Here is a 23,412-nt window from a genome sequence, read left to right on the forward strand (position 1 = left end):
GTGGAAAGTTTCATTAATTTTACAAAAGGCAGTATATAATGTTGGTAGATAGCACCTTGTCTCTCTGTCTCTATGGCATCAAGAACAATTCTTCACCTTTCTCTCAAGTTTCAGCATTCAACCTCAAATTCCCTCTTTTAGGGCTGTCCAGCAATAAGTCCGTCAATAAACTAGCATTTGCTATATTGCAAGCACTGTGCTAAGATCTAGAAATGCAAACTTTAATTATGCTATTCAGGAGCCAATTTTAATGGTAAAAACAAAATGCAGATAACTGTGTACATAGAGTTATACATAGATGTATGGATATAACTATATTTATATATCTTACATGTACATAAAGATAATCTCAGTAAAAAGGTATTAACAGTGGAGGGGACTAGAATAGATCTTTCACAGATAGGAAGGTTTAAGCTGAGTCTTGAAAGACATAATCTCAGATGCAGAAATGAAAAGTAATCTAGAAATAGGGAAACAACTAGAAAGCTGGTAAATGGAACTGGTAAATTATGTATTCTATGCTAGAAACAGTAAGGAGGTCAGTGTAACTGAATCATAGAGTGTTTGACAGGAAGGAAAGTATAAGAGGACTAAAAAGGCAAGGAAAAAGTCCAGATCACAAAGTGTTTTATATCCCAGATAACATTTAGAGGTAATATACAGGTGCTAGAACTTGAGCAGGAGGTAACATAATCAGACTTGCCCTTTAGCAGCTGAGAAGACATATTGGAATGCAGAGAAACTTTAAACAGAGAGACCAAGAGAAAATTATTGCAATATTCCTGACATGTGATACTGAAAGCTTGCACTAGGGTGGTGGCTGTATGACTGGAGAGAAGGGAGACAAAAAAGGATCAGTGATTTAAAAGTAGATAAGACTTGATAGAAAATTGGATATGTAAAGAAAATATAAGTAAGGAGCCAAACATGGCACTAGGATTGAGTGCTTGGGTGACTAACAGAATAGTGATACATAATAATAGTGAATTTTGGAAGAAAGGAGTATTTAAGAGGAAAAAATAATAAGATTTTTTTGGTCATATTTGAAATGTCTATGGGACAACCTCTTTAGGATGTTGAGTGATGTGGGGCTCTTGGTGAGGAATCAGGTCAAATCATTGCTCCAATTAATTAGACTAAGTAACACTAAGGTCCCTTTAACTAAAGAAACTGGGGCAAACATCACCCCTTACACTTGGAGAGAACATAATTGCTGAAGGCTGGAGTGATTCTCAGAGAACCTAGATACCCCCTTTAAAGGTACCAAAGAATACCAGAACAAGGGTAAAAATCTGATCTATATTACCTTCTAGGAAGTAAAGGCCATGGTAGTCTCTGTTATACTAGGACCTCTGGCTATTCCCCCTCTCTTCCTTTCCAAGGTTCCTGAGATGCCTTTCTGTTAAGTTCTACCATTTATTACAGAGTAGGAGTAAATTTATATTGATAGATGGCTATGAAAATTGTTATTCCCTAATGTATATACTATAAAAACACCAGTAAAAATACCTACAAAGGAAACATGGAGAGTGTAACTTTAGGGTTGTATATCATCAGACTTTGGTATATCTAAATGTGTCCCCTCATAATTTAGTCTGCTTGTATAGAAGCCATGACACTTATGAAAGTGTCAAAGTGCTCTCAAATTAAAGTTTCCAGTGAACCGCAGAGAAGAGATGATTCTCTGGACACATGCCTCAAGCTCCTGAACACTCAAAAAGTTTGGCATAAAACTTGAGAGCACAAGAAAATTCCTGTTCTTGTTGATAACATAATTCCTAATTTTTTCCATCATGAATTTTGAAATGATGAGGTTTCTGAAGGTTCCCATACAATTCCATAGAGAACATCCTAAGCAAAGATAAGAATTTGAGGATGAGAGGGAATCAATCAAAAAATTCGTTCCTTCCTATATTTTTGCAGCTTAGTAGGGACTGAGAAGACAAGTATAAGAATGAGAATAGAGAGAGAGGGAAAATAGAGTAAGACATAAGGTCTTTCTTGAAATTTTAGCCATTAATAGGATTCAAAGAGTCTTTTTCTGTCATCAGAGAGGGCAGATTTTCTTAGATTCCAGTCACTTGAAACAGGGAAAACCCTCAATAGAGACATCTATGCAAACACTTTTCAGAGATGCCACTGGGAACCAAGGACTCTTAAATCTGAGACTGAAGTCCACATTCTTTGTTCCAGATTTCTGATCTTTTGGATTTGCTCTAAATACTCTAGTAAAAGAACATAACCACAGTATCTTACATGTTAGAGCCCCCTAGGTCCCTGTGTTTGCACATAAATGAGACCCATTCTGACCAGCGGAAACTCAAGGCCTAATAATGCAGAGATAGTGAGTAATGAAGAGACAGGGAACAGAGGTGGTGCAAACTCTGTTTATTCCAGCTTCTACAAGCAGTCTTAAAGCCTTAGTTACATCGGCATAGCAAAAGTTTTCTAAGCCAATCATACTAAACCACCAGGGACTGTCACTCCCATTTTACACCCATCTCAGACATTCCATGTAGTCAACAGGAGCCAGGCTCCTTCTGCTCAATGCCATCTTGTTGCCCACAGGGGTGGGACTCCAGTGCCATCTTCTTCAACCCTTACAGCAATGCTCTCAGTTTACCTGAATTGCATTCTGTGAGGTTGTCCAAAGATACCTGAGGGATGGCAATCCCTTTCAAATCCTCTTTTTTTTTTTGAAGGCTATGTCTTTGAGCTCCAATGTGGCAAATGCAACAGAATCCTTAAGACTAGTCAGAGTACATTTCAAAATTAACATAAAAGCAGTTATAACAACTAAACATCCAACAAGACTAGTTCCCATTGGAGTGAGTAAACTTTTCATAGTACTCCAAGGTCTGCTTTGTGAAAGAAATTCAAGATCTTGTTGGCCATCACATCAGGCTGCATTTGAGCATCAGCTTCCAAGTCAATATCATAGTAAAAATAAAATAAATAAAATAATAATAATAAATAATAATAATAAATAAAAAATAATAAATAATAAAAAATAAAATAAAATTTAAAAAAATATCATAGTATCAAAGTAATTTGAGACTTAGAAAATGAAAGAAAATGTCCAAAATAGCATAGCTTAAATAAATAAACAAAAAAGTAAGAGCCAAAATTCAAAGCCATGTTTTCTTTAGGTTTATTCTAATATCAGGGCTCTTTGCAACAGTCTATTTAAACACTCATGCATTCTATGTTATTGAATTTCAAAAATACAAAAGTGAAAAAAAGAGAAAAGTTGTACTGTCATATAATGGATTATTCTCTTAACTCCTTGATTTCTAATGCAGTTGTGACAACCTATAATTAAGTGCTGTGACATTCTAGAGGAATCACCCGATAATGTAGTGGCTAATATTTCCTGAACTCCAGATGTCAGAATATCCTGTGTTTTTTCTATATCAGTCAGACAGTTATTTATGAAACACTTACTATTTACCACGCCCAGTGCTAAGCCCATAGGATACAAAGAAAGGCAAAAGACAGTCTGTTCTCAAGGAACTCACAGTCTAATGAGGGAGATTTACATTTATATGCATACATGCAAAGTACTATGTACTAAAATATATATAAATATAGTACAACAGAAGGAAAATTATAATAAAGGGATGAGAAAAGGCTTTCTGAAAGTGAGACTTTAACTGAGACTTGAAGAAAGTCAGGAAATATAGAAGAAAAGAATGGGGAGAAAGAGCATTTCAGATAGGTGGCATAACCAACAAAAACCTCCATTATTGAATTATGGAATTTGAAGAAAAACAAGGAGAGCTAGTATCATAAGATTACAAAATATGTTGTAGAAGGGGCAGGGTGAAGTAGGAAGTGGGGTGAGTTTGTAATAAAACTATAAAGTGATGAGAGCAGTTTATGAAGGACTTTGAACATTAAACAGGAATTTTACATAATAATAATTAACTTTATATAGCCAAGCACTATGCTATGTTCTACACATTTATTATTTGGTCCTTACAACAATTCTGGGAATTAAGTGCTATATTTGGAAGGTACTTGCTGACTCATTTTCCACCTCCTCATGTGGCTCTCTTTTCCTTCCTCAACCACCCTTTCTACACAGCTGACTCAGCTGTTCAAGGCTCAGAGTGAAGATTGGAGAGGACCAGATCTCTATTCTTTGGAGATAAAAGAAGCAAGAGGAGATAATTCATTGCTCTGAACAAAAAGCTAGAAAGGTAGGAATGGCATCAGATCATGGAAGGCTTTAAAAACCAAAGAATTTTATATATGATCTAAAAGTCAATAGAGAATTCTTGGAGTTGATTGAATAGAGATATGACATGATTAAACTTGTGCTTTAAGAAAATTTATATGACAGGTAAATGGAAGGTACAATGGGGAGAGACTTGAGCCATGGATACCAACCAAGAGATAATTGCATATTCATTTATTAAATAATTCTTCATGCATCCTGGGGCAGATTTAATGATTTGTGATCTAAGTTGGGGATGGAATAAGGAACATTTGTAAGTGCCTCCTTCTTACCTACAATGGACATTCTGTATTGATAACTCTCAAGAGTGTGTGTGTGTGTGTGTGTGTGTGTGTGTGTGTGTATGCATAACCACCATGGTCCTAGTGGTCAGTCTATGAAGGCAATCTTAAAATTTTCAACTCAGTCCCATTATATTTGACAATTTTTTTTAATCATCCTCTTTTGGTCCCAGCTCTAACTCACTGTAGTCCATGTGGCTGTGATACTTTAATGAAACTCCTAGGGAAAAATTGTAAAAGGGTAATAGAAAGCATAGATTTGGAATATCGGATTATAGCATCATGTTTTAAGAGTTGGGAAGGATATCAGATGTCAGCTAGTTTATTTTTTATTTTCAGGTAGGGAAACTGAGCTTCTGGGAGGTTAAGTGATTCAATCACAAGTCACATTGGTATATGTAACAGAATAAAGATTTGAATTCAGAACTTCTGCCACCAAATCTAACACTTTTTGCATTATGCCATGTTATGGTCCAGAATTCTGTACTTAAAACAAGGATTCTTACAAGGTACAAATTAAGTACAATTAATAAGACAATGGTTATCTAATTTAGCATGATTATTAATAGTTCTCTAGTTCAGTACATGTGCTTAGTACTTAATATAGTTCTACTAGATTCACACCTATGATAATGTAATTATAATAGAGTATATAGCAGCCAGGAGGGATGTAGAGACAGTTTCATTCCATCGTCCACCTTTGTGGTGGCTGGAGGCTGAAGCACAAGACCTTGGACTTAGAGCCAGATTCATTCACTTCATCTCAGACCACCATGGTGGGAGGCTCTCCTCCTTTGCTTCTCCACTGAAATCTATACTCTAGACTTCCATCTCCTACTCAATTGCCTAGAGAATGGCCTCTTTGGGTTATAGATATTAAGGATTGTTTCTATTCTATCCCTCTACATAAGGAGGATATGAAAAGATTTGCCTTTTCAGTGCCCAGCATTAATTTAGCTGAGCCCTATAAAAGGTATGAATGGACAGTTTTTGCCACAGGGAATGATAAATCGCCCTACTAGGTGCCAAATGTATGCTGCTGCTGCTACCAGTAAGAAAAGCATTTCAAAAAGTAATGTTGTTACATTATATGGATGATATCTTTAGGTGTGCACCTGAGGAGCAAATGTTAGAAGCATGTTTACAAAAGACCATAGATATACTAAGGAACTACAAATTGCATATAGCTACAGAAAAAATTCAAAGGCACACTCTTTTTCAACATTTAGGACATGAAGTATATCCTAAGGCACTTACAGTACAAAAGTTTTCTTTAAGAACAGAGAAGTTGAACACCTTAAATGACTTTCAAAAATTGATAGGAGATATCTAACGGGTGCATCCAATGTTAGGCTTAATTACCAATCAATTGCAACCTTTATATGACGTTTTAAGGGAAGACACTGCTTTAAACTCACCACTCTAGCTTATAAAACAAGCTCAAGAGGCTTTGAGAGAAGTTGAACTGGCTTTATCCAATGTGGTTGAGTTACTCAAAAACCCTTGGAAATATCAGTTTTTGCTACAAAAGAGGCATGCATATCAAGCCTTCACCAAGGAGACAGTGTGATAGAGTGGGTGAACCTCCCAGCACAACCAGAACAAAGCTTTACCCCTTCCCCAGTGCTTGTGGCTAGAATTTTATTAAAGGCCATTAAGCAAGCAGTACAATTATCTGCAATAACACATGCCAAAATAAACACATTTTATACCAATGCACAAATTAATGGAGGCTCAATGGAGGTAATCATATGATTTGTGTTCATTTTGTTATCAATATAGTCATTTATAAGGCTTGTTTTCCTAACTGGCCCTGCACTTCTCGTATAAATCTTATTTGGTCACGGTGTATGATTTTTGTTACATATTGCTATAATCTCCTTGCTAGTATTGTACTTAAAATGGTTGCCTTGATACTCATTAGGGAAAGTGGGCTATAGTTTACTGTCTCTGCTTTTCCTCTTCTTAGTTTAGATAATAGCACCATATTAATATTTTAAAAAGGACTTTGGTAGGACTTCTTCTTTGCATATTTTCCCCAAAATAATTGGGCCTCACATTGGAATTAATTGTTCTTTAAATATTTGATAAAATTCACTAATGAGTCCATCTGGTCCTGGGGATTTTTTCTTAGAGAATTCATTGATGACTTGTTCAATTTGTTTTTCTAGAATAAGGCTTTTTAAGTATTCTATTAACTCCTCTGTTTACGTAGCTTATATCTTTGTAAATATTCATTCATTTCACTTAGTTTCTCAGATTTATTGGAATACAATTGGGCAAAATAACTCCTAATAATTGCTTTAATTTCTTCTAAAATGTTGGTGAATTTACCCTTTTAATTTTTCATATTGGTAATTTGGTTTTCTTCTTTTCTGTTAAAAAACAAATTAACTAATGGTTCATCTATTTTAGTGGTTTAGTGGTAAAGCCAACTCCTAGTTTTATTTATTTATTTGATGTTTTCTTACTTTCCATTTTATTAATTTCTCTTTTGATTTTCAGGATTCAACTTGGTTATTTAATTGAGGATTTTTAATTTGTCTTTTTATAATTATATTTTTTAGCTGCATGTCTTATTCATTTACTTGCTCATTCACTATTTGATTGATGTAAGCATATAAAGAAATTGATGTTAGCATAAAAAGAAAATTTGCCTTTAGTACTACTTTATCTACACTCCATTAAATTCAGTATGATGTCTCATTGTTGCTATTCTCTTTAATTAATTTTTATTGCTTCTATGATTTGTCCTTTGACCCATTCACTCTTTTATATTTGATTACTTAGATCCATATATATGTATATACATATTGATGCCTAAACCAGGAAGAGATAAATCAGAGGAAAAAAATTATAGACAAATATCTCTATAGAACTTTGATGGTCAACATATTTAGTAAATGAATTAAAAATATTTGTAAGATTATCATTTTATGACTAATTAAGCTTTATACAAAAACTGCAACTTGATTCAATATAAAGTTTATAAATATAAAAAGTACTAGAATTATATATAATAACAACTATAAGATTATATCAATGAAAACTGAAAAGCTTTTGGAGAAAACCATAATAAATTTCAATTTTTAAAATATTGGAAAAATATGAATAGAGCTTTAAAAAATAAGCCAATTATCTATTTTAAATCAAGTACAAAGACTGTATATAATAGCAAAAAATTATAGGACTTTTCTAGCAATTTAGGAATAAATGCTTTAAAATGACTATTTTCACCAATATTATTTAACATAGTTCTAGATTTTTTAGCTGTAACAATGACAAAACCAAAAACATCAGAGACTAAGCACAGGAAAAGAAGAAATAAAATGAACATTTTTAATTAATGAAATAATATATTAGAAAACTCTAAAAATAAACAAGTGAAACAATAAATTCAATAAAGTTGTAGGACATGAAAAGAAGTCACCTAAATCTTAATCATTCCCATATATTACCAATAAAACCTAACAGAAAGGACTAGAAAGATAAATTCCATTAAAAATAACAAGGAAAATGTGCATAACCATTGATCCAGAATTGGCTATATCACAAGGAAATTATAAAGGAAGGAAAAATCTTTGTAACAGGTCTTTTTGTGGTGGTGAAGAAATGGAAAATGAGTAGATGCCCATCAGCTGGGGAATGGCTAAATAATTTATGGTATATGAAAGTAATGAAATGGTAATGAAAGAATAAAAAATGATGAATAAGCTGGAAACATTTACACAAACAGATGCTAAGTGAAACAAGCAGAATCATGAATACATTGTACACAGTCATTGCAATATTGTGATACAATAAACTATGAGAGACTTCGTTCTTCTTAGTGGTTCAGTGATCCAATGCAATCCCAATAAATTTTGGATGGAAAATGCCATCTGCATCCAGAGAGAGAACTATGGAGACTGAATGTAAACCAACAAGTGCTATGTTCATTTCTTTTCCTTGTTACTCCAAAACCAGTTCAGAAGCTTAATCTGCTGTTAATTTGAGGGAAGCTCAGAAGAGGTCACACAGATACTTATATATTCTCCACCATTTTGGCTCACTTAAAGTTAATTTTAAAAAGGAAAATTTCAAATGGACAGAAGAAAGAAACAGGATTATTGGAAAGCAAATACAGTAATGTTTCATTGTTGAAGTTTTGAATTGGTTTAGTTGTTCTGGAAAGGACAGAGGAGGTATATATAAAATTTACTGAACTGTATGAACCAGCTATATTAACTATTTCTAGGCCTTTGCTTCTAAAAGCATCAAATAAAGTAATCACATAATAAATCTTTTGATTCTTTTCTTAATAGTTCAAAAAAATTTTGGAGAGGAAGTGGTCACCCATCTATTAATGAATTGCTAACCAAATTATGCTATACAAAAGTAACAGAATATTATATATACATGAGAAATAATGAAATAGCCATCTTTAGAGGATTCTGGGAAGACTTTTATGAATGATGAAGATCAAGTGACTAGAACTGGGAGAAAAACAAATATTGTAAACAAGATTGTAAAGAAAAGTAATTTTGAAAGATATTGATTCTTTCTTCATTCTGATCAATGCATTGATAAATCACAAATACTGAGGATTTATGATGAAGTATGCCACCCACCTTCTGAAGTGATGAATTTAAGATCCAAAATGATATGTAACTTACATGAACTGATGCTGAGTGAAATGAGCAGGGCCAAGAGATCATTATATACTTCAACAATAATACTAGATGATGACCAGTTCTGATGGACCTGTCCATCCTCAGCAATGAGATCAACCAAATCATTTCCAATGGAGCAGTAATGAACTGAACCAGCTACGCCCAGTGAAAGAACTCTGGGAGATGACTAAAAACCATTACATTGAATTCCCAATCCCTATATTTTTGCCCACCTGCATTTTTGATTTCCTTCACAAGCTAATTGTACGATATTTCACAGTCTGATTCTATTTGTACAGCAAAATAATAGTTTGGTCATGAATACTTATTGTGTATCTAATTTATATTTTAATTTATTTAACATCTACTGGTCATCCTGCCATCTGGGGGAGGGGCTGGGGGGAAAGAGGGGAAAAATTGGAACAAGAGGTTTGGCAATTGTCAATGCTGTAAAGTTACCCATACATATAACCTGTAAATAAAAGGCTATTAAATTAAAAAAAAATGATATGTATATTTTTGTACATAGGATATATAGAAATTTGTTTCCATAAGTTATACATATTTATTTTCAGTTTTTTCTTTTTCTTTTGTTTTTTAAATTGTAATTTGGGCAATGTAAAATGGAAGGACAATTTTTATTAAAAATTTTACAAGTTAAAAAATTAAAAAGAAAATAGTTCAGTTATTTCCATTAAACTAGGGAGAAAAGTTTTAACAAAAAGTCCTTTAAATTAGCTTGACTTCATAAGCTCAAAAAACAGAGATTTTTAGAGTTTGAAGGTATCTCTGAGGTTAAGCAGCTCGATCCAAACTAAAAAGGAATTTATTATACAACAATCCCAATAGGATAGTAGTTACTCCATTTAAAAAATTGCCAGTGGCATGAATGGGTAAAAAAAAAAAATTAGGAAACGATGGTAGTGATATGTAGGCAACACATATGGTCAAGGTAACCGCATCTGGCAATACAAAGGCTCAAAGTTTTCAATAATAATATTAATAGATGGCAATTATATAGTGCCTACTATGAACCAGGCACTGTGATAAGCGCTTTGTAAGTATCTTATTTGATCCTAACAATCCTGTTGTGTAGAAGCTATTAGTACTAAGATTTTACATTTGAGGAAACAGACAGAGATTTTGACTTGTCCAAGGTCTGAAATTGAATTAAGGTCATCCTGATTCTAAACCTAGGATTCTTTCCACTTTTTTACCTAGCTACTTCAAAACTCCTTGACTCCGTCACCTGAAGCCTACTCTCTTGATTCATGACTCCCCCAATATAACCACTAATTCAGAATTCACCCATACTTCATCTTCTACTCTACCAAATTTTCTTCCACATTAACCATAATATTTCATTCACCCTCTTTCCTGGGTTCTCTTTGTGTATTTTCTTTACTCATCATAATGAAAGATCTTTGAGGGTAGAGACCATCTTATTTCCTTATATTTGTATTACTAAGATTCAACATAGAGCCTGGCATATACTAAAGGTTTAATGAATGCGCCCTCCCTTCCTCTCTCTCTCTCTCTCTCTCTCTCTCTCTCTCTCTCTCTCTCTCTCTCTTTTTCTCTGTTTTTGTCTCTCTCTGTCTCTCTGTCTCTGTCTCTGTCTCTGTTTCTCTCTCTCCCTCTTTCCCTCCCTCTCTCTGTCTGTCTCTGTCTCTCTGTCTCTGTCTCTGTCTCTCTCTCTCTCTGTCTCTGTCTCTGTCTCTCTCTCTCTGTCTCTCTCTCACATACACACACACCACATGCACAAAGTTAGCATGTGATTTATGAACTTTTTTTTAACACATTAAAATCTTATCATCTGCCCACTACTTTTTTGAATGTAATTCTTACTTATTCAATTATTAAGCATTTATTTTTTCCTCCTTTACATCCTTCCTCCTCTGAAAAAATATAAAATGTTTGTCCCAAATATATATTCAAGCAAAAGAAATTCCCATTATGCTTGTGTCCAAAAATGGGCTATGCTTTGCATAGTAATCCTTCCTGTTACCTTTTTTTGTGATTACACATATCTTTTTATTTATTTTAGCATCTCATTATTTGTGACTAATTTTTTCATATAGATTTTGGGAGATCTTTGTTCAGGGATTAACAAAAGTTAAAACATTGTTTCTGAAAAATCACGTGCACATGTGGCTCCAATTTGGTTTGTGGTTCCCCAAAGAGCCACCTAGAACTGATGAAGACAGAAGACACATCAGAAAGTACAAAGTTTGGAAAAGATTGAATTCTAAGCTCTTCCTACCTGAGATTTCCACTCTTAAAGCAGAATACTCAGAATCATGGAAAGAGATTTTGTTTCTAAGGATGATTTTCTAGTTATTGGGGAATTCCCCTTCACATCTTGGCTTATTATAGAAATTTTCCTCTCTTGGGCTTATGGACCCTAGGGTTTCTGGCTACTTAAGTCAGGGGCAGAAAGTGTGAGGTACCTAAGAGGAACATTATCTCTCAAGTGTCAGAAATTGCTGAAAACATCAGCTTTGTCCTATGAGCAGGAAAGCAGATTAGAATACAAGAGCTAAATCAGGAAAAGAAATGGAGACATTTTGGAAGCTTCTACTGGTCAAATTATTTTTTGTCCTGAGGAGCTAGAATGACCATAGAAATCAGCTAAAATTATTTCATGAATTTTTCTTAGAAAATCAGGGTAACTGGAGCAAACTACAGAGAAGAGAAGCTTCAAAACCCTGGGCCACCATTTCCACTGCAAACGCTAATATAGTTGCTGATGGGATCCCTGGTAATTAAGAGGGTAAGTCTCTGGCTTGAGTATTTTTTCCAATCATGTTTCTCCATGGACCAAAAATGAACAATTTTCCCCATTGAATGAAAAGGGAAGCTCTTCTGTCCTAGAAGGTGACTTTAAGAAGAATGAATTAGATGGCCATTACAGAGGAAAGCCCTTGAACCCAAATAACCTTTAATTAAAAAAATGATAAATTAGTGCATTCTTATAAGATCTCATACTTTAAAAATAATGCAACATAGAATAATAGTTAAAAGTAATATGATAAGATTATAATTAAAAACTAGTTGACTCAAGTTGACTCATGACCCAGGTTTTATACCTCTTTGGTCTTTCTCCTGGAGAAATTTTAAATGTATATTAAATGAATGAATGGGGATTTTCTTTCCATTTTACAATTAAAGAAATGCACAAGAAAGAGAAAAGATGTACAGAAGAGAAATTTTTTTTTAAAAGGATAGAAAAGAGGAACCAGAAAATATTTTTTGAAAAAGAAGGAAATGAATAGAGGGAGCAATAACATGGAGGTTAGGATATGACTTAGGTGTTCTCATTTGAAAGGTTATCTCAGGGGTAAATAAATAAAAAAAAAAAACTTTTAGATGTCAGGATCATAAAATTTAGAATTTTAGATGAATTTATAATTTATTCAACCCCTTTATTTTCAGGTGAATAAACTGAGTCCTAGAGAGGTTAAATGATCTGATTATGTTTCCACATGTGGTAAATAACAGGGGTAGTACTTGAAACCCACACACTTTGATTCAAAATTCAATTACCACTAGGCTAAACTGCTATCATTAATCCTTGAAGAACTATGAATAATAAAAGGTAATAGAAAAATGAGGAGACAAAAGTTGTTTCAGGTTTCAAAAGGAGAAAAGTGTTGGATTCAACCATCTTTAGCTTAGTAAATTTGACTCAGTCCTAAGTAATATCTAAAATGGCTGTTTTAAAAATAGTGTGAGAGCATTTATAAAAGGAGGTAGTTATCATTGTGTGTCAACATGGATTTATAAAGAATGTGAGACTAATCTCATTTGCTGTTACTATTGTTGTTGTTCTGACAGATAAGGGAAATGTTGGAACTAGGTTCCTAGACTTCTGAAAACAGTTAGTAAAGTTTTTTCATTATATCTTTGTGGACAAAATGAAGATATAGGGACTGTGTGGTAGATAGTACACTAAGATAAGTGAGGGACTAGTTGATTAATTAGTTCCTGCAAATAATGATGCTTAATGGATCATTCTGAAATAGTTTCTGTAGTGTAATGCTGCAGTATGCTCTGTCTTTGACCCTATTCTCTTCTACACCTGCATCAAAAATTTTGATGAACTAGTACAAGGTTATTTTCAAATGACCTGAAGATTTCAGGAATAATCAAAATATTAAATAATAAAAATAGGATTCATAAAAGTTCCTGACAGACAGGAACAGTGGTCTGAAGCTAATAAAATGAAATAATCCCAATAAATGTAAGGTCTTTCAACTGCAACTAAAAAATCAATTGTATTTGTAGGGCAAGATGTCACTAAAAAAACTAGTCCCTAATTAGGTTTTTGTTGGATTGTAAATTTGATTTCAATCAACTGTATGAAGTTGGTTACACTCCAAACTAATCTAAAGCAAAACAAAAAACAACCTAATAGAATCAGTTATTTGTTAATAGAAATACATTACTCAGATCATTCCCAATTATACTATATTCTAGTCAGACCATAGGAGTATTAGGTTCCATGAACTTGCCATACATTACAGGCACAACCACAAGTTGAAGTCTATACAAGTATTATCATAATGGTGAAAGGATTCATCCCCATGCCATATGATAATTGACTAAAGGAACTGTGAATATTTAACTAAAAGGAGAGAAGACAAGGCAAGGTGGTGGAGGAGAAGAACATTATCTTCAAAATCTTTGAAGGGTTTTCTTGTGAAAGAGAAGTAAAATTTGTAAATACTAAAGTTTTGTAATTTAACCTGTCTGAACATATCTATCTGTGATGTATAACTGATGATACTATCTCATATTTAATATGGATTTACAAGCTTAAAGTTACTTTCCTCCCAACCATTATGTAAAGTACATTATGTAAGTATTATTATCACGATTTTACAGATGAGGGAAGAAACATAGAGATGTCATTTGGTCAATATTCTATGTACTGTATCTATAACTAGGGATAAGAAAAAGGCAAAAGGCTGTCCCTTTTCTGATTGAATTTTCAATCTAATGAGGAAGACAGCATGCTAGCAACAAAGTACAAATAAGAATTATACTTTGTAGAGGATAATTATAATAACTAAGGAAACAATCTGAGCTATATGATTTATTAACAAAACAGGAATAACAAAAGTGTCAATGCATTCCCTAGTCAGTGTTTGGACTCTGAATACAGAGTGAGATAGGTTTTTAGGCATTAAAAACAATCTAATAATTCCAATTTAAATTCAGATAATTAGCCAAGATGCAAAAATAAGCAATTTGACTTTTAATTGGAAGAAAGATTAGGGTTTTTCCAAGTTGGGAGCAGGAGAGCAAAGAGGTACAATTCTCTGAAATCAGAAAAACAAGTATCCCATTTCCCCTAAGTGTCTATATTCAATTAGAGGAACATAGGAATAATAACTGATTGATTGGTACAAGGCCATTTTCAAAAAAGACATTTGAGTTGCTTGAGACTTATTATTGTGAGAAAACTCTTTTGCATCAGTCTTCAGATCTGATTGGGTTTATCTTCAGCATAATCTGGGTTCTTGGTTAAGGGCCTCTAAGTAACAGGTAGAGGTAGTCCAGCTTCCCAGTCATGCAGGACTAGGTTCAAGTAATTCAACAAAGTCCTCTTACAATTTCCACAGTTGAATAAGTTTTTTCACAAGACAGAAGTTGGACTAGAGCCAAACATGAATAAAAAGGGAACTGAACTAACTCCAGAATTGAGTCACAAAATGGTATTAATGAGATTCACTCAATTTTTTCATCATGATAAAATGAGGAAGGCACTAAGATCAAGGACAGGAAAAAAGTTTTTTTAAAAATATGGAAACTTAGCTAAAATTAGAAGGAATCCAGGAAAGGACAGAGAGAGAAAGAGAGAGAGACAGACAGACAGAGAGAGACAGAGAGACAGAGAGACAGAGAGAGAGAGACAGAGAGAGACAGAGAGAGAGAGACAGAGAGAGTGTGTGTGTTCATGTGTATGTGAAAGAAAAACAGACAGAGATAGAGCGTCAAAGAGAGAGAAAGAGAGACAGAGAGGAGGAGGAAAAATGTTTTAAGCAAGGGAAACATGAGTAAAAATACTTGGAGCTAGGAAATAGAGTGTCACATGTAAGAAACAGGAAGGAAGAAAATGTTCCTAGATTGCAGATTATGTGAAGAGCTGTAAGATATAAAATGGATGATGTTATAGAAAGGAAGCATATTATGAAGAATTTTGAAAGCCCAATAGAGGGTTTTGTATTTGATTCTGGAGGTATTAGGGAGGTATTTGAGTTTATTGAATAAGAGGATGATATGGTGATATCTGCATTCAAGGAAAATCAGTTTTGAGAGTTGAGTGAAAGATGGACTTCAATGGGGAGAGGCTTGAAGTAGCAAGAACAACCAACAGGTGAAGTAGTCTTCTCCAGTGTGATATAATTGATATCTAACTTGTGATACCCGACTTTGTTCTTTTTTAAAAATCATTTTATGTTTCCAATTATGGGGGTCTTTTGGGAAGAGGCTGAATGATCTATATTGAGTATGGTATAGTGTGGATTCATATCTGGTTGGAAATTTAAAATTAGACAGTGTCTGAGGTCCCTTCCACCTATGCAATTTTTTGATTTTATGATTCTAGGTTTAGATAATAGATGCTGTTGAGGTGTCCCAAGAGCACCCATCCAATGATTCTGTGCTTTAGTGGATAAAGATTTTTCTAACTCTCATTCTCTCCTTCCCTCTACCTATATATATGAACATATAAATAATTTTAATATTTACTTACTTGTGTATATCCCTCTAGATCCTAAGTGTTTGGCATGATAACGTTGTTTTTAATAAATGTTGAATTAATTGCAATATAAACAATGTTTACTCTCTGTGATTTCATTAAAATTGTATATTTATTTGAATTCCCAAAAATGAATAACTAGATTTTAAAAAATAATGTCACTTACTAGTATCACCATAATTATATTTACTTCAAAAGTCTGGGATTCTTCATGTGGGCATAATGCCTCCTGGAATTCAAGTCTTCTAGGCCATGGCAGACTGAAGTTTCTGTGGCTGAATAATTGGAGATCTTCCTTGTGCCTCTGCAATCTTACCTAAATTGATCCTTTAGTGACAGGATCCATTATTAAGACCATACTTAAAGCCTTTCAGCCTTTTAATACCTACTAGTGCTTGTACTTTGCTAATAAAAACCCTCAATAAATTAGTGTCACTCTCACTGTGTCTCTTCTATTTTCATCTTATTGAAGCCAAATCTATTTTACTAATAAATTTTCACTCTATAACTATCTTCCCCTTTTCACTACATTTTCTAAAATGCCTCCTACATAGATATCAAACTTGCTTTCATATTAAATGTCTTTTCCACTGTTTTTCCATTTTCTGGTTACAGTAATTGATTCCTTCTTGATATTGTAGCCTTTTTGGCCATGCTTTCTAGTACTAATTATACTATTACTCCTCCCAAATCACTGGTAAAAGTGAAGTATTTATAATGTTTTCTGCTATCCATAGTGACTTCTAAGCTTTTCCTCTCCCATTATCATTCAGTAACTTCTCCTAAGAAACTCCTATTTGAAGTTCATTAAATTCATATCTACCACACAATCAAAACTCTAGGAGTTGATGTCTAACATCTTCTCTTTTGTTCCTCAAGGAAAGAAGATGTTTTCTTCAGCAATTTACCCTGAGTTGTTATCTCCTTCCCAGTTATACCCTTATACTAGGAGACTTCAATATACATAGTCCCTCAAACATTTTAACCTTATTATTCCTCATCTTAGTCCTTTCTTATAGCCTACTCCTCCACCATACCTCAACTATGCACAAAGATAGTCATGCTATTATCTCGCCATCACCAACATATGCATCATTTCTATATTAATGAATCTGAAATTCCCTTTTGTGATCATAATCTGTCATCATTCCCTTTCTCCTTCTGACTTGCAATTTCAAATTTTATTCTTCCTTACTTTGATCTCCAGTTCTTTGACCCCTCAATTTTTTCTAGATCATCAACCCTATAATGACTACACCCTTCTCACTTCACTAATTAGGAAACTTAGGTTCCAGTTCAACTCTAAATTATCCTCTTCTCCTATGTCACTTTTCCCCTTTATTCTCTGGAACATATTGTTCTTCCGAGCCTCACCCCTGGATTTCTTTCATTAACCACTACTTTTCCTTTGATTCATACATTGCTAAACAAAGCTGGAGAAAATCATGAAATCATACCAATTGGATCTACCACATATTTATATAGTATAAATTCAACTGGGCCTTCACTGGGGAAAAAACAATTCTTTTGTGCATGTTTAATTATCTCACTATTTCTTTCTAAACTTTTTCACATCCTAAAATTTATTACAGCTTCACCTCTCCACCCCTTCCCCTAAAAAACTTGCTTCATATTTCACTGAAATAATTGAGGCCATTAAGAGAGCTCCTTCTTTCTCCTTCGTTCCCATAGTCACAACTTTCCATAACTATACCCCTTTAACTGTTGTCTCACATGAAGAGGAGACTATTCTTCTTGCTAAGGCTAATTAGTTGACATGCATAAGTGACCCCATTCTATCCTATATTCTTCAGCAAATTATTCACTTTATTCTCTTTACCTTCTCATTTATCTTCAACCTCTCCCAGTCTATTGGCTGCTTCCCTACTGTATGAGAAAAAAACCTATAATTGCACATGTTTAACATATATTGGACCACTTGCCATCTAGGGAAGAGGGTAAGGGGAAAAGGAGAGTAAAAAATTAGAACACAAAGTTTTGTAAGGGTGAATGCTGAAAATTATCCATGTGTATATTATGAAAATCAAAAGCATTAATTAAGAAAAGAACAAATCTAAATCTGCCTTTATCCTCAAAACTATTCATTTGATTTGTCCATCTCAACTAGCTATACTTCCCTTTCTCTCCATGTGTATAGGTTCTATGTGTTGTGTGTTTAAGTTTATGTGTGTTTATATATATCTGTGGCTAAACTCCTCAAAAAAGCATCCACAGTTGAGGACTCTATTTCCTTTTCTCTCTTTTTAATTCTCTGTAGTCTACATTTGATTTAATTTTTCATCTAAAACTAACCCTAAATTTACTAAGATCTTTTAATTGTCAATTATAATATTTTTTCTTAATCCCCATGTCTTTTGTACACTTTGTCGCCTTAAATATTGTTGATCACTCTTTGATACTCTCTTCTCTCTAGATTTCTATGAAGTTACACTATCCTATTTCTTCTATTTTTGTTACCACAGCTTTTCTTTCTATCATACTGAATCTTAATTCAGGTCAGGCCCTTTAATGGTGGGTGTGACCCAAGATTCTCTTCTCAGATGCTATTTAGCTTGATGGTCTCATCAGATGTCATGAATTTAATGATCTGGATGCTGATGGTTCTTGTCCCAAATTTCTTGTAACTTCCAGAGTTACATCCCCAACTGCTTATTAGACATACATCCTGGAAAAATAGTAAATTCATTATGCTTAGCATTAAATCCTCTTCTCTTTCTCATTTCCCTTCTGTTGTTGAGGAGAAAAACAACCTCTTAACCTTTTAACCTAATTTCGTTCTTAATTCCCCATACTCTCTTACCCTCTCCCCTCTCCCCCCACCTCACTCCCACTGTAATATCCAATAACTTACCAAGTCCTGCTGTTTTTTCCTAATTACATCTTTCATATAAGCCTCCTTCTCTCTTCCTAGACTGCTATTACTCTAGTCAAGGCCTTCATCATAACATATCTGAAATATTGCAATAGGCCGTTAATTGCTCTTTCTGACTCAAGTCTCTTCTATCCAGCCATCCTTCACCAAAAGGATGAACTTTTTCCCCAAAAAATTCAGGTCTGAGATGTCAACTCCCAATCTCATTCAGTAAACTCGAGTGCCTCCCTAACACCTCCAGGTTCAAATATAAAATCATTCAAAACCTTTTATAACTTCTTGTTTTTCTACTTTTTCAGTCTTTTTATACCTTACCATTGCATAAGCATTAATCAGTCTTACTTATGCTAGCTTCCTTGCTGTTCCTTACAGAAGACACTATCCTCTAACTCTGTATTTTCACTGGTTGTTCTCTCTCCTTGGAGTATTTTTCTTCCTCATTTCTAATTCCTGGCTTTCCTGTCTTCCTCCAAATCCCAGCTAATATTTCTTCTTCTACAAAACCCTTTCTCAATTTTCCTTAATGTTATTCTTCCCTCTGAGATTATTGCCAATTTACTTTATATACTTTCTATAGTTATAATTATTTTTGAGCACTTTCATGGTGAATTCCATAACAGAAGATAAGTTTTTCTTTGCATTCACAACTCTCAAAATACAGGATCTATCATATAATACCACTTAATATAAATAATTATATATATATATATAGTCTAATAAATAATAAATAAATAAATATTTATTTATATAAACATAGTTACATAAATATATATACAAATAATATAAATCGTTGATTTCCTAACTGTTTGACCTCAAACATATAAGGAATTGGAGAGATATTGAAAGTATATTTTTATACTTAGTAAACATTTTTCAAGTAACATCAATAGCACCTTACATGTTCGTAGTGCAATGGTTTCCAGGGAGGTCATTCTTCTGATATGGTTACTTCTAACACCAGTGAAGAATACAGCCTATCTTTGTCCTTAAAATGAAATTGTTTTTTACATTTTCTTACATAGCCTCTATGTAGGATATATCCATGTTCTAGAAATTCTCTACTCTGGCCCCATTATAAATTAAACTCATAGCTGGTGTTTTCTACCCCCCCCCCCCATAAACACACACTGCAATGTATTCTTTCTATTAAAACATAAGTTTTTTGAGGAGAGAGATTAGCTTTATTTTTACTTATATTTATAATATTCCCATAATTTACCACAGAGTTTGGCACATAATAAGCAAAAATGATTATTGATTTGGCTTTTTTTTTTCTGCTAGAATTTCAGGGTACTTTTTTTTTTAATCAAATGAGAAGATTAAATTTAAGATAACACTATCAGTAAATGACTGAGTTTTGAGTTAAACACACATCATATCTCTCCATGTATCCTTCCTAATGCATATGCCATAGTTTCATAGTATCATGACAGGAAATATTAGATTATGTCCACTTTCTCAACCACAAAATTGATGGGATGATCCCTACAACTTGGGATGTTTGGGTTTTCTTGAGTATTATTTTAGATAGTTTATTTATTTAGATAGTTTGTATTTAGTGGTTTATTTCATTCTAGGCACTAAATTGGTAATTCTCAAAGATATTAGACCCATGGATCCTTACATATTAGTTTTGTGAATAAATTAATAAATTGTTCCATGGAGGTAGAAAATGACAATAGATCATTTATTTTATTTTAAAATTAACATCTTTATTAAATAAATTATCCTGAATATTACTTATTAATTGATTAAAATTGTATGTACATGAGAGAAATAATACATAATGCAAGATTCAAAGGAATAAAAGCACAAGTACATTCTAGTACTTAAGTAGTTTTATTAATATCCATATGTAATATTTTTTCACTAAATGGAATTGCTTCAATTATTGCTTGATTTAGTCTTTCTTTTACTTTAGATAATTACCTGAACTCTCCTGACCAAGGTATCCTGAAGTTTATCATATTATTTAAAGTTATCTGGAAGATGGTGGAGAAAAGGCAGCAACTCCCCTGAGCTCTTTCCCAAATTATTCCAAACATATTTACTTAAAAAAATATATTTTAAATATATATTCACCATTTTATTTTTCTTCTCTTTTTTCCTCCATCTCCACTACAATTTACTAAAAAGGCAAACAATTTCACATAGGTTATATATGTGTAGTCATGTAAAACTTGTCCATATTAGTCATTCTGTGACTGAAAATATAGACAAAAAGAAAACAAACTCAAGAAAAAAGAAAATTGTGCTTCAATCTGTTTTCAGACACCAGGAATTCTTTTTCTGGACATGGATAGCATTTTCTATCATAAGTTCTTCAGAGTGATCTAGCATCATTGTATTCCTGAGAAATCAAGAAACAAAAAAACAAAGCCAAAAAAATAAAAAAAGAGAAGACAGTGTGAAATATTTCATTGGAAAAATGACCAATCTGGAAAACAGATACATAAGAGAAAATTAAATGATTATTGGACTACAAGAAAACTATGGTAAAAAAAAAAAAAAGAGTCTAGACATCATCTTTCAAGAAATTATCAAAGAAAACTGCCCTGATATTTTAGAATCAGAGGGCAGAATCCACCAATCACTTTTTGAAAAAGATCCTCAAATAAAAACTTTCAGTAATATTATAGCCAAATTCCAGAGTTCTCATATTAAGGAGAAAATACTGCAAGTAGCCAGAAGATGACAATTCAAGTATCATAGAGCCACAGTCAGGATAATACAAAATTTAGAAGCTTCTTATTAAAGAACTAAAGGGCTTAAAGTATGATATTCTGGAGGACAAAATAGGTAAGATTACCACCAAGAATCACCTATCCAATGAAACTGAGTATAATTCTTTAGGAGGAAAAATTCACAACAAATGAAATATAGGGCTTTAAAACATATTTGATGAAAAGACCAGATCTGAACAGAAATTTTGACTTAAAAATCATAAAAAGTTAAATAGAAGAAGGAAATTATAAGGGACTAAATAAGAGTAAACCGTTGATATTCCTACATGACAAGATAACACATATAACTCAAAAACATTTTTAATATTAGGACAACTAGAAGGAGTATATATAGAAAGAGATCACAGACGTTATTTGAAAATGATATATAAAAAATAAAATTAAATGGTGAGAGGAAAATGTATTGGGAGAAAGAAAGAGAGGTAAAATGGGATAAATTAGCTCATATAAAGAAGAGGGGGTCGGGAGAAGTGAATAAACTTTAATCTCATCAAATTTGGCTCAAAGAAGGAATAATATACATAAAAATATTTCTTATCCTACAGAAAAGGAGGAGAGAAAGGGGACAAAGGGGTGATGGTGATAAAAGGGATAATATGGGAGAGGTTAGTCAGGGAAAAAAAACATTTTTGAGGAAGGATGGGATGAAAGAAGAAAAAGAATAGAATAAAAGATTAGTGATGGAGGGAAATACAGTTTGCAATAGTAATTGTGAAAAATTGAAGCAACTCTCTGCTAAAGGCCTAATTTCTAACATATAAAGAATTAAATCAAATTTAGAACAATTTTTCCTATTCCCCAGTTGATAAATGATCAAAAATATGAAAAGTTCTCAAAGGAAGTAAAATAAACTATATACAGCCATTTTTTTAATTTTCGTAAAGCTTTTTATTTTCAAAATATATGCACAGATAATTTTTCAGCATTGACTCTTGCATAGACTCATTTCAGATTTTCCTTTCTTTCCCCCCACCCCCTCCCCTCGATGGCAAACAATCCAATATATGTTATACATATTAAAATATATGTTAAATCCAATATGTGTAAATATATTTATATAATTCTCTTGTTGCACAAGAAAAATCAGATCAAAAAGGAAAGAAAATGAGTAATAAAATAAAATGCAAGCAAACAAAATTAAAAAGAGAGAGAAAATTATGTTGTGAAACACAATCAGTTCCCACAGTCCTCTGGTGTAGATGGCTCTTTTCATCACAAGATCATTGGAATCAATCATCAATCAACTCATTGTTGGAAAGAGTCTCATTCATCAGAATTGATCATCATATAATACTGATGTTGCCATATACAATGATCTCCTGGTTCTGCTCATTTCACTTAACATTAGTTCGTGTAAGTTTCTTCAGTCCTCTCTAAAATCATCCTCCTGATCATTTCTTATAGAACAATAATATTCCATGATATTCATATGTCATAACTTTTTCAGCCATTCTCCAACTGATGGGCATCCACTCAGTTTCCAGTTTCTTGACACTACATAAAGGGCTGCCACAAACATTTTTGCACATGTGGTTCCCTTTCCATCCTTTAAGATCTTTTGGGGATATAAGCCCAGTAAAAACACTGCTGAATCAAAAGGTATGCATACTTTGATAACTTTTTGAACACAATTCCAAATTGCTCTCTAGAATGGCTGGATCTGTTCACAGTTCCACCAAAAATTTATTAGTATCACAGTTTTCCCCTAATCCCTCCAATATTCATCATTATCTTTTCCTGTCATCTTAGCCAATCTGAGAAGTTTGTAGTGGAGTTTCAGAGTTGTCTTAATTTGCATTTCTCTGACCAATAGTGACTTAGAGCATCTTTTTGTGA

The sequence above is a fragment of the Sarcophilus harrisii genome, chromosome 3, assembly GCF_902635505.1.
Source record: "Sarcophilus harrisii chromosome 3, mSarHar1.11, whole genome shotgun sequence".
Taxonomy (NCBI): domain Eukaryota; kingdom Metazoa; phylum Chordata; class Mammalia; order Dasyuromorphia; family Dasyuridae; genus Sarcophilus; species Sarcophilus harrisii.